Source organism: Ailuropoda melanoleuca, chromosome 2 (genome assembly GCF_002007445.2).
Source record: "Ailuropoda melanoleuca isolate Jingjing chromosome 2, ASM200744v2, whole genome shotgun sequence".
Classification (NCBI taxonomy): domain Eukaryota; kingdom Metazoa; phylum Chordata; class Mammalia; order Carnivora; family Ursidae; genus Ailuropoda; species Ailuropoda melanoleuca.
In genome coordinates this window covers 152,244,422-152,257,335 of record NC_048219.1, presented here as the reverse complement: position 1 = coordinate 152,257,335, position 12,914 = coordinate 152,244,422, and positions in this window count along the sequence as shown.

The following is a 12,914-nucleotide window of genomic DNA, read 5'->3' as shown; positions in this document are numbered from 1 at the left end:
GATTTAGTGTCAGTAGGCTAATTTCTAGTGTCATATTCTCTAAATATAAGTATTTTCTGTTAAAATTTCCTATTATTGGACATTTAAATTGTATCCACTTAGAAAATTCCAATCTTCACGCTAAAAAATTAATTTCAACTCTTCTTATAATAGCAAAACTAACTGCTTTAAATTTTATTATCACCCTTATTTCTGTGCTTCTTTGGTTTCCCCTGTAATCAACAAATAATAACTAATAAAAATTAAAATATAATAGTATTATGCAATTTATAAGCTAACCAGTAAGTGAAGACTTAACATAAATAAATGACAAGGGATTTTATTCAAAGGATTTTATTATAAAGACACTGTGGGTTTATTTGTATTTTCTAAGTGAATACAGTGATATAATGAGAGAGTTTCCATAATTATGAAGTAGTGCATTAATTCTCACAAAAAGTATATTTCCCATATGATCTCAGTTTTTCATAGTATCAGAGACAAAATCAAATTTTATAAGGAGTATATTAGTATAAGACTGTGCATATACCAACATGTATGTGACGACAATATAAAAGTGAGGCAGGAAAAATGGGGTTTGCTGTAGTATTACTCTTGTAAGGGTGAGAGAGAAAGTATATTTATAATAGAGCAGACTTTTTAAATTTGTGTTGGTTGTTTGCAGTTTGGGAGTGTCATTTATTTCCTAGTGTGACAGGTATGGGTTTGTTTCAGATCAAATTATATAATGTAGCCTGGGAAACATGATTTTTCTACAGTACACTGGAGTATAAGGAGAGGTTAATGAGGAATTAAAAATAAACTGCAACCAGAGGAGAGAACATTATCAGGGAATAAGTGAGATTAACTCCACAGTAATACCCAGTTAGGATTGGATTGAATGGCTGTTAGCCCTTTTTATAACATTGGTACATGATTGATGCCTCAAAAGTTTTACTCTAAGATTTAGTTACCAGTAGCCAGTTACACTGAGACAGGCACTGGTTGTATTCTATTCTTTTTATTCAATTAGACTCTGGTGATAATGAATATAGGAAAGCAAGATTTATTTTCAGACAGTATTCAGATGCATTTCAGACATGCATCTTTACCTTTGATAGCATAGGAATAATTAACATAACTTTGTAGAGGGACAGAAAAAACGTGGAAGAACAGGAAGCTAACTACAAATGATTACTGATAACATAAAAAGGAAAGCCTAAAGGACAATTTCTGTCATGTCAGTAGACCTCAGTTCCAATAAGATAAAAGCAGTTGGCAGGTGCAGGCTTGCAGGTATAGATGGAATTCTATGTGATTTGATTATATAAGGTATCACCAGATCTCTGCTACCTAAACATTTTGGCTTAGAATTCAAACATTCATCTAGCTCATAGGGTTGTTTGCTACAATGCACATGAATGGCGTTGAATATTCTAAATGCATTCATACATTTACTGATTTTTTTTTCTTAAAAAATTATTGACATGCACAGCCTGTGAAATGATTTATAGTTAAGTTTCAGGAGGAAAGATCTGAAAACTAGATCATTATATTAACATTTCAGTGAGTAACGCACATTAAAGGAAGAAGGATTAATTAGCATCCTACTATTTAAGTAATGTAAGTATTCTAGTTTACATTTTTGGTGGAAATTAATAAGTGGATTTGTTTCTTAAATACAGTATCTTCAATGACTTCATCATTTTGCAAAAACAAGTGACAATATTAAAATTTATAGAAGAGGTTGCTTACCAATAAACTACTTGCATCATTAATTTTTTTCCATTTTTCATTATCAGATGAAGTCCCATAACTTCATGTGGTCTCATCATATTACAACTCCATGTTTCTTATTTTCTTTTAGATATTATTTTCTCCATCTTTTTCTTTGATTCAGGTTCACATTCAGTGATGTCTGTTGATGTAGATAGATTCTATGTTAAGATAATTTGAATTAAAAGATATAGCTGTCTAGCAAATAACGTGTTACTAAATCAAAAGAAATGTCACTGAATACAAGGCTAGAGAAGATAGTAAGGTCCTGTCCTGAAAATAATATGTCTGTCTCTGGAAAATGTATTTTTTTAAGGCTTTTCCATCGTGAACTAACCTATTTCCATGTGAACAAATCTTAGTGCAAATTGGAGTTTTACACATTTAAATATCTGAAAACTTAAGTGTGTATAAAATATGTATTATTTATTTTGCAATCCTTGTGTTGTTAAAGGGGAATTGGACCTGAACTGCAAGAGGCAGGAAGAAAATAAAAAGGCATGGCAATGTAGTCAAAGCTGAAAGTTAGCAATTGATTAAGAAAAGAAAGTCATTCAATATGATTTTTAACAGCATAAACCCTCCATTTCAGTATTGGTATGCAAACTCTAATGACAGCATTTGGAAGAGAAAGGAGTCAGATTTAGAAAATTCATTTCCTTTGTATCTGCATCCATAAAATAGATTGTATCCTTTCTCCAACTTTGAGCAATTTTAACACTGGCAATTTAAAAAAATTTCCCTGGGCCTTTCTTCAAATGATTTTCCTTAAATTCTTTCTTTAAATTCCTCTGTTGTATCACAAAATCATTTTCATAGACATTCTTGGTTCTCAGTTTATTGTGAAATTTCAATATGCCAGATTAAATCTGATGATATCTGAATTAATTGATACTTAAGACCTTGCTATGAGTCTGATATCAGACTAGTGTTTAGAGATATAATCCAAAGAGTGCCCGACAGGCTCAGTTGGTAGAGGATGCAACTCTTAATCTTGGGGTCATGAGTTAAAGCCCCATGATGGGCTTGGAGCCCACCTAAAAAAAAAAAAAAAAAGGCTATGTTAGAGACATATCCCATGAACTATTTAGTATTACATGTTGCTTATTCTTATACCTCTTTGTATCACACATACTCTTTATTGACTCCTTCTTCTTCTGTCTTTAAATTACACTTCAGACAGAACATTCAATTGACCCAGCAGTCCTCTGCTTATAACTCAGTCATTTCTCTGTTCTTAGAGCAATAATCCTCACATGAATAATTAACTCATCTAATATTCTTATCTCCCACCCCTTGTTTGTTTTTTGTGGCTAGCGTTATAACCTACACTATTGGGTTTCTCCTCTTAAATATCACAACTGATTTTTTCCTAGCTAAATTAAAATAAAATCCTACTCAAACTCTCAAATTTATTTAACATGACTTATTATCTCTCCTTCATTATACTATGTATTTTATCTTACTAAGTCCCTACCTTATTTCTCTCATTTACTTGTCTTTCTGTGTTATTCCTCCGTTCTTAAATTGTAAACAATTACTAAAACTCCTTGTTATCTTTATATAATCTATTTTTTAGAAAGATTCATCTCAACTAACTGTAAACACTCATCATTCCCTAACAGTCTTCTTTAGAAAATCTCTTGCTTATATTGATACTAACACAGTATACATAACTTCCCAATTTCTCTATTTTGAATTGAGTTTGATACATTTCTCTCATTTTCCTATTATAATTATCCAAATGTAATTTTTTCACATTCATGTCTCTAATTCTGTTTATGTCACCTCCTCAAAGCTATTTGACTAGATCTTTTTCTCTCTTCATGTCTACCCATTCTATGTGTCATTATAGAGGATACTCATTATGAAACATGGCTATGCTACTTAAAAATAGGCAATTTACTTAACCTTTCTGAATCTTGATTTCTTCAAATGGAGACGTTAATCATGTTACCTCATAAAGTTGTTTTCGTATTAAATAATTGATATCTGTAAAATACTCTGGAAATTACCTAACATATATTAAGTATTTAATAAATACTAACTTTTAATATTACCAGTGAAACTTAGTTTATTTATTTAAAGATTTTATTTATTTATTTGACAGAGAGAGAGAGAGCGCACAAGTGCACAAGCAGGGGGAGCAGCAGGCAGAGGGAGAGGGAGCTGAGCAGGGAGCCCCAGGGGGGGCTTGATCCCAGGACCCTGGGATCATGACCTGAGCTGAAGGCAGACACTTAACCAACTGGTTAATTGCCCCTACCAGTGAAACTTTAAAATGACTAATACATTTTCTGAGATGCCCATTTTACTTCAGAATAATTATATTTTTGTTGTATAGTCCTCAAATTCCTAAACCGACAGGAGAAGGCTATAATACTGTGACAGCTTTGTGGAATGTTAATGTGTCTAGGCTCCACTAGGGTCCCAATTATCCAAACAATAATTTAGGTGCTGCTGTGGAAGGATTCTGCAAATGTTTAAACTCCCTAATTAGGAATTTATCCTATGTGGGCCTGACCTAATCAGGTGAACCCTATTGAACATGATAGCCTTTTATGTGTTCAGAGACTATTTAGCTTGTGCCCATTGGGTACAGTTTGCTCATAATCTTCTCTTCTTGACTACCTGCCCTATGGATTTCATATTTGCTTAGCCATCCTCCACAGTTGCATAAGCTCATTCTTTGTGTATACTCTCTCTCTTTCTCTCAGACGCACATGGGCGCACGCACACACACACACACACATCCTTCTTACTGGTCTGCCCTTTTCTAATAATCCAATAATCTTCCTCTAAGAAACTATAGTTTCCATGGTCCATTGTTCTTGCTCTCATACAATTGTTATAAACTAATAGTACATTTTGGAACAACTAGCCTTTTAACTCAAATAAATCATTCTCTAATAGTATCATATGAATAGCGAAGAGCTTGGCATAGAGTAGACACTCAAATACTATTTTTAATGAATTAGTGCCAGTTATATTTCTCTAGTCAGCCTGCAAACTAATGTGAATCTATTTTTCTCAAGTTCCTGTATCTCCAACAGTCTTATCACATTAATCAGATTTATATAGGTGATAAATATTTGCCTATAAGTTATAATAAGTATTATCAATGACTGAGCTGGTTGACTAGTTAAAACTAAAATAGATTTTCCATTGAAAATGTTATTTTAGGGATTTCCCCCTTCTGTAATAGTTAACTTTTTATTTAAAAAACCGTGAATTAACCATAAAGTAAAAGCCAGGATTGACAACTGTAACCCCTGAATTGAAAATATCCTATTAAGTGTCAGTATTTTGAACTTCTGCACAACCTGATAACATATAGCTAGATTAAGTTAGGCCATTGGAAATTAGCCATTCAATAAAAAAGCAATATAAAGGAAGAAAATTGAAGCCTTTAGCAGTTGATAGTACCGACTCAACATCACAAAACTAAAGACACTTTTTTTTTTTAAATATGCCTCATGAGAAACTGTGGGTATTTATTGAAACAAAAAATCGTTCCTTAAAAAGATAATAAAATTGACAAACATCAAGAAAGACAGACTAAGGTAAAATGACAGACACAACTTCACCAATATCAGGAATAAAATGAAGGATATTTACAGATTATCTAATCACTAAAAAGTTATAAACAGCCCTACTCACATAAATTCAGTAACTTAGATGAAATGGACCAATGCTTCAAGAAATCACAAGCTACCAACTCAATACAAAAAAGAAATTTAACCCACAATTAGAAAGCTTCTGAAAGGCCAGATGGTTTTACTGGAAAAACAGACCCATATGATTTCATTGGAGAATTGTACAAATAAGGGAGAGAAAAATTAGCACCAATTCTACTAATCTGTTCTAGAAAATAAAAGATGAGAGACACTCCCTAACTCATTTTATGAGGGCCATAATTATCCTGATAGCAGAAACACATAAAGACATCACAGAAAAAATAAAAGCACAAAGTGATATCTTTCATGAAATTCTATGTAAAAACTCTAACCAAATACTAAAAAATTAAATTCAGCGATATATTAATATAAGCATACACTAAGACCAGAATTACAATCCATGATATCAATAGAATAAAAAAAAGAAAAAGCATGAGGTCCTATCAGCTGATGCAGAAGAAATATTTTACAAAACTCAACATTAATGATTAAGCTCCTTACAAACTAAGAATAGAGAAACACTCCTTCAATTTGATAAATAGCATTCATACAAAACCTGCATTTCACTTATCCTTATTCATATTACAACTAACTTATTCCCCTTATTGTACTTCCTAATGAAGTACAATAATTATTGTACTGGATTATTCTCCCCAAAGATGGGAAACAAAGCAAGGATGCTCACTCACCACTTTCATTCAACATGGTACTGGAATTCTTAGCCAGCATAAAGCAAGTAAAAGAAATAAAAGACATATAAATTAGAAAGGAAGAAATAAAACTGCCCAGTTTACAGGTTACCTATACAGAAAATCCCAAGGAATCTGAAAAAAAAAAAAATGTAGAACTGAAGAGTGAATTCTCAAAGTCACGGGCTACAAGAACAAAAATGAACAAAGTTAATCATATTCTATATACTAGCCATGAACATGAAATTGAAATTAAAAACACAATACCACTTACAATGACATGTTCCTGGTGTGATACTACACTAACTTTATATAAGATATGACTTTTAGAAAGCTGGGTGAAGGGTAAATGATACTCCATGTACTGCAAATGAAAAGCTTCCAATGATGCTTACCATATGGTCTTTCACCCCTCTCCAAAATTCTTAACTCACTGTTGTACTCCATACTTCTCCAAGTTTTTGGTAGCAATTTGAGTGATTAAAATGCTTTACTACATAGTGACAATATTTATTGAATAGTCAAGCAAAAGTCAGAATGATGCTGGCCTTGTTTAGAAGCCCTGGTTCTGGGAGCCCTATTTTGTGCCAGTCATTATCCCTATTCATTGCTGGATTAAATGTAAGATTTTGGAGAGAGAAGTCTAGGGAGAGGTATTCAGTTCACTCAGATTCCCAGTTATCTACCAACCTGTACAGAATTATTTCAATACTCTTTCAATCAAGATATCCATTCTAGTATATATTCTCATGTGAGCTCAGATTGCTGTGACTTTTTCAATTAATAACAGTTGTTCCATACCAGGGAGGTACGTGATTGAGGTAGTCATAGCATTGTCTTTGGAAAGCATAATTAAAACACTGAACATTCTTTGCCAAAAATGTTCACATTCTAGTATAATCAGTATATCCTCTGAAATAAATTGGTAGTTTTTAAAGTTTTTATTTAAATTTCAATTGGTTAACATGCAGTGTAATATTAGTATCAGGTGAACAATATAGTGATTCAACACTTCCATATGTCACCTGGTGCTCATCACAAAAAGTGCACTCCTTAATGCCCATCGCCTATTTAACCCAGCCTCCCACCCACCCTCCTCACTTCTGGTAACCATCAGTTTGTTCTCTATAGTTAAGAGTCTGTTTCTTCATTTGCTTTTCTCTCTCTCTTTTTCCATTTGTTCATTTGTTTTGTTTCTTAAATTCCATGTATGAGTGAAATCATGGTATTTGTCTTTCTCTGACTGAATCATTTCGCTTAGCATATGCTGTCTAGCTCCATCCATGTCATTGTAAATGGCAAGATTTCATTCATTTTTATGGCTGAGTAATAGTCAAATATATATATATAATACATATATATACACACACACACACACATATATATATATACACATATATATATATATGGCATGTTGCTGTCCAATTTTCTCAACACTATTTGTTGAAAAGAATATTCTTTTCCCATTGGATATTCTTTCATGCTTTGTTGAAGATTAATTGACCATATAGTTGTGGGTTCATTTCTGGGTTTTCTAGCCTGTTCTATTGGTCTGCATGTCTATTTTTGTGCCAGTACCCTACTGTTTTGATTACTACAGCTTTGTAATATAACTTGAAGTCTGGAATTGTGATGCCTCCAGCTTTGTTTTTCTTTTTCAAGATTGCTTAGGCTATTCAAGGTCCTTTGTGGTTCCATACAAATTTTAGGATTGTTTGTTCTACCTCTGTGAAAAATGCTGTTGGTATTTTGATAAGGATTGCCTTAAATGTGTAATTGCTTTGGGTAGTATAGAAATTTTTTTAAAGATTTTTATTTATTTATTTGACAAAGAGAGACACACAGAGAGGGAACATATGCAGGGGAAGTGGGAGAAGCAGGCTTCCTGCCAAGCAGGGAGCCCGATGCAGGGCTCGATCCCAGGACCCTGGAATCATGACCTGAGCGGAAGGCAGATGTTTAACGACTGAGCCACCCAGGCACCCCTAGTATAGACATTTTAACAATATTTGTTCATCCAATCCATGAGCATGGAATGTCTTTCCTTTTTTTTTTTTTGGCATCTTCAATTTCTTTCATCAGTGTTTTATAATTTTCAGAGTACAGGTCTTTCATCCTTTTGGTTAAGTTTATTTCTAGGTATCTTCTTGTTTTCGGTGCAACTGTAAATGGGATTGATTCCTTAATTTCTCTTTCTGCTGCAATTGTAAATGGGATTGATTCTTTAATTTCTCATTCTGCTGCAACAGATTTCTGATGTTGATTTCGTATCCTGTGACTTTACTGATTCTGTTTATCAGTTCTAGCAGTTTTTTGGAGTCTTTTGTGTTTTCTATGTATAGTATCATGTCATCTGCAAGTAGAAAATCTATTACTTCTTTCTTGCTGATTTGGATGTCTTTTATTTCTTTTTGTTGTCTGATTGCTGTGGCAAGGACTTCCAGTACTCTGTTGAATAAAAGCGGTGAGAGTGGAAATCCCTATTTTGTTCCTGGACCTTAGAGGAAAAGCTCAGTTTTTCCACATTGAGGATGATATTAGTTGTGGGCTTTTCATAGATGGCCTTTATTATATTGAGTTATATTCCTTCTAAACCTTCTTTGTTGAGGGTTTTTATCATGAATGGATGTACTTCATCAAATGCTTCTAATGCATCTGTTAAAATGATCATGTGATTCTTATTCTTTGTTATTGATTTGTGAGTACTGAACCACATTTGCAACCCAGGAATAAATCACACTTGATTGTGGTGAATGATTTTTTGATGTATTGTTGGATTCAATTTGCTAGTAATTTTTGAGAATTTTTACATCTATGTTCATCAGGGATTTTGGACTGAAGCTCTTTTTTGTGGTGTCTTTATCCAGTTTTGGTATCAGAATAATTAACACTGACCTCATAGAATGAATTTGGAAGTTTTCTTTCCTTTTCTACTTTTGTAATAGTTTGAGAATAGATATTAACTCTTCTTGTAGCATTTGCCTGTGAAGCCATCTGGTCCTGGACTTCCGTTTGTTGAAAGTTTTGTTTTTGTTTTTGTTTTTTACTGATTTAATTTCTTTGCTAGTTATTGGTCTGTTTTCTATTTCTTTCTGTTTCAATTTTGGTAGGTTATGTTTCTAGGAATTTATCCATTTCTTCTAGGTTGCGCAACTTGTTGGCATGTAGTTTTTCATAATATTATTTTATGATTGTATTTATGTGGTATTAGCTGTTATTTGCCCTCTCTCATTTGTGATTTTATTTATTTGGGTCCTTTCTCTTTTCCTTTTGATAAGTCTGGCTAGAGGTTTATCAATTTTGTTTATCTTTTCAAAGAATGAGCTCCTTTCTTGTCTTTGTCACTTTTGTTCTTTCCCTTCCACTCAAAGAATCCCCTTTAATATTTCTTGCAGGGCTGGTTTAGTGGTCACAAACTCCTTTAGGTTTTGTTTGTCTGGGAAACTCCTTATCTCTCCCTCTTTTCTGAATGATAGCCTTCCTGGATAGAGTATTCTTGGGTACAGATTTTTCCTATTTAGTAATTTGAACATATCATGACACTCTTTTTTGACTTGCCAAGTTTGTGTTGACAAATCTCCAGCTAGCTTTTATGGGTCTTCCTTTCTAACTTAAGGACTTCTTTTGTCTTGCTGCTTTTAAGATCATTTCTTTATCACTAGATTTTTCAGATTTAACTGCACTGTGTCTGTTTTTGGCCTGCTTTTGTTGATGTTGATGGCTCCTGGATCTGTATGTCTGTGCCTCCTGGATCTGGATGTCTGTTTCTTTTCCTAGATTAGGGAAATTTTCAGCTATTATTTCTTCAAATAAATTTTCTCCCCCCTTTTCTCTCTCTTCTTCTTCTGGAACTCTTATGATACGAATATTATTGCATCTGATGAAGTCACTGAGTTCCCTAAGCCTATTCTTGTGTTACATAATTCTTAAGCTTCATTATTTTCTATTATTTTGTCTTCTATGTCACTAATTCATTCCTTTGCTTCTTCCAGCCTGCTGTTCATTGCATCACGAGTGTTTCCAATATCATTTTTGCATCCTTCATCTCTGATTGATTCTTTTTTAACTCTTGTCTGTGTGGTAAGGTTCTCACTGATATCTTCTACTCTTTTCTCAAGCCCAGTGAGTATCCTTATAATTATTTCTTTAAATTCTTCATCAGGCATGTTACTTACATCTGTTTCACTTAGATCTCTCTGCCTGTGGCCTTACCTTGTTCTTTCATTTGGGATAAATTGCTCTGTCTTGACATTTTGTCTAAGTCTCTGCCTTCTTTTCTGTGTTAGAAAAGCTAGTCATATCTCCGACTCCTGAATGGCTTTCTGAAGAAAAAGTCATGTAGTGCCCATGGCCTGGCGCTTTAGGGATCATCTTCTGTGTGCACTGTATGTGCTTTGCTGTTGTGTTCTGGCTGCTCAGTCCTTCAGGCCAATCATCTGCAGAGGCTCTCCTTGCCTCCTGTGAGCAGTGTTTGCTCCTTGGTCTGATGTGGTGAGTTTTAACTACGTATGCTTTGGTCTGCTTGTGTGCTGAGACCTGGTACCACTTTCCTGGAACTGAGGGCCTGTAGCACTCTCTGGTAAGGAGATGGGGTGTGGACAGGGATTTGTGCTGGTTTTCTGAGGAAGGGGCCCATTATGCTGGGACTGAGGCAAGCTTGACTGAGAAGGGCAGTCCCACCAGAGCACAGGGGTGTGGGGCTTGGTATAAGCAAGTTTGGCAGCAAGTGTCAGGGCTGCACTGCTTCCCACAGGTGGCTCTGTGTTGATGCTGAGGGGCAGGGGAGAGTAATGGTGACAGCCAGCTCCTTTGTTCCCAGCGAGTTGTTTCTGTGAACTCTGCTTCTCAGGGACTCTGAGAAGAGTGAATTATCTGCCTTTTGTGTGCCCCAGGCACTCTTCAGATTGCTGTTTCCATGCTATCTGGTTCCAGGTTGTTTGCCTGCCTTCTCTCCAGGAGGAGCACAGTTCCCTCAGTGATCTATCTTGGCCTAAGCCCATTGGCCTTTAAAACTCCAGGCTTTAAGCCCCACTGGTTGTAAGAACTCACAAAATTTGACCTCTCTCCTTTTCCAAGCCAGTGGTTTTGGGGAAATGTTCTCTTTGCGTGTTCCCCTGTGTGCTCCTTTCTCTCGCCCTTCTCCATGACCATTGCTTCCTCCACTCAGCAGCAGCCTTGATCCATTTTTCCCCCTAAATCATATCTTCACACTTCTATCTTCTTCAGTGAGGCCTCTTCTCTCTCTTTAGTTGTGAAGTTTGTTCTATCAGTCTTCAGGTTGATTTCTGGGGTATTAAGATGATTTGATAGTTATCTAGTTGTGTTCATGGGAGGAGGAGGGACTAGGGTCCTCCTACTCCACTACCATCTTCCTTCTCCGTTCATAAATTGGTAGTTTTTGAAAAGAGAAATAAAATGACTGTTGATTTTATATATTAAGATATTTAAACCCAGTTAGTTAGTTAAGCCTCCAACTCTTGATTTAGGCTCAGGTCATGATCTCAGGGTCATGAAATCAAGCCCTGCAATTGGCTCCATGCTGGGCATGGAGCCTACTTAAGATTCTCTCTCTCCCTCTCCCTCTGCCCTTCCCCCACTCCTATCATGTGTGAATGCATGCTTTCTCGCTAAAAAACAAACAAAAAAAGATATTTAAACCCAATCAGTATTGTTTCAGCTTTTCTTTTTAATGCTACTTTTAGAAATTGTCTATGAACAAATGATTTTAATGTAAAATATAATTGTTATTAATATTTTATGGGCTTTTTAAAATGCAGGTTTTAATAAGTTGTACATATAGGATGGCTCATAAATTATACTGTTTTCATTTCTCTAGAATCTAATTCCTCACACCAAGAATCCTACTTCTATCAGAAAAAAAACTGTTTCTCTTTGTGTTTAGACCATTTCATTCTTAGGATCTATAGTGTATTACAGAGTGACTAAGCTCTGGAACAGACAACTAGGTTACATGGAAGAAAAATGATTAATGGAGAGAGATTGGCAACTGTCAATTCCTCAGAACTAAAACTAACCAAACAAAACAGAACAATGTCTCCATGTTATACAAGTACCTATCAGCTCTAGTTTTTATAAACAATGCAGGATATAGAAGAACATAAAGATAATTTTTCTGCCATTGCTAATGCAAATGAATATAATTATTTCATTAAAAAGTAATACATACATATTTTATTTTCCTTTTGTCTGTTTTACCTTTTCATTGACAAAACATCAAGCTAATGACATGTTGTAATGAGTTTTTAGCTGCCAACATGTGCTGTCATAATTTTGGCAAACTGCCTTGACTATCCCATGTATTTCAAGTATTTGTGCTTCTTTAATAAGTGTATAAAAATCATATTGATGGTTACTTCACTTACCATGGTGAGCATTGAGGAATATACATAATTTTCAAATCACTAAGTTTCATACTTGAAACTAATATAACATCATATGTCAATTCTACTTTAATAAAAAAAATTTTTAAAACATGAAATGAAGAAATCTGCTTTCATACAATTATAAGAAAGTTAAAAATAAAAATTGTAAATGTGCACAGAGATTATGTAAACAAATCTAATTATGTAATTGTGTCATCCTGTATTGTTAGAACTTTGAGCATATTTGAGCATATTCTTAAATATAATAGTGTGTTAATTTGCCATGTGCTATTTTGCTAAACATCAAAAATGTAGTGTCAGTATTTCACCAAATCTTATTTTTGTTTAGTGCATTCTTAAAATAGCATAACATATAAAGTTGTTGAATTCCTATGTTGTACACCTAAAAG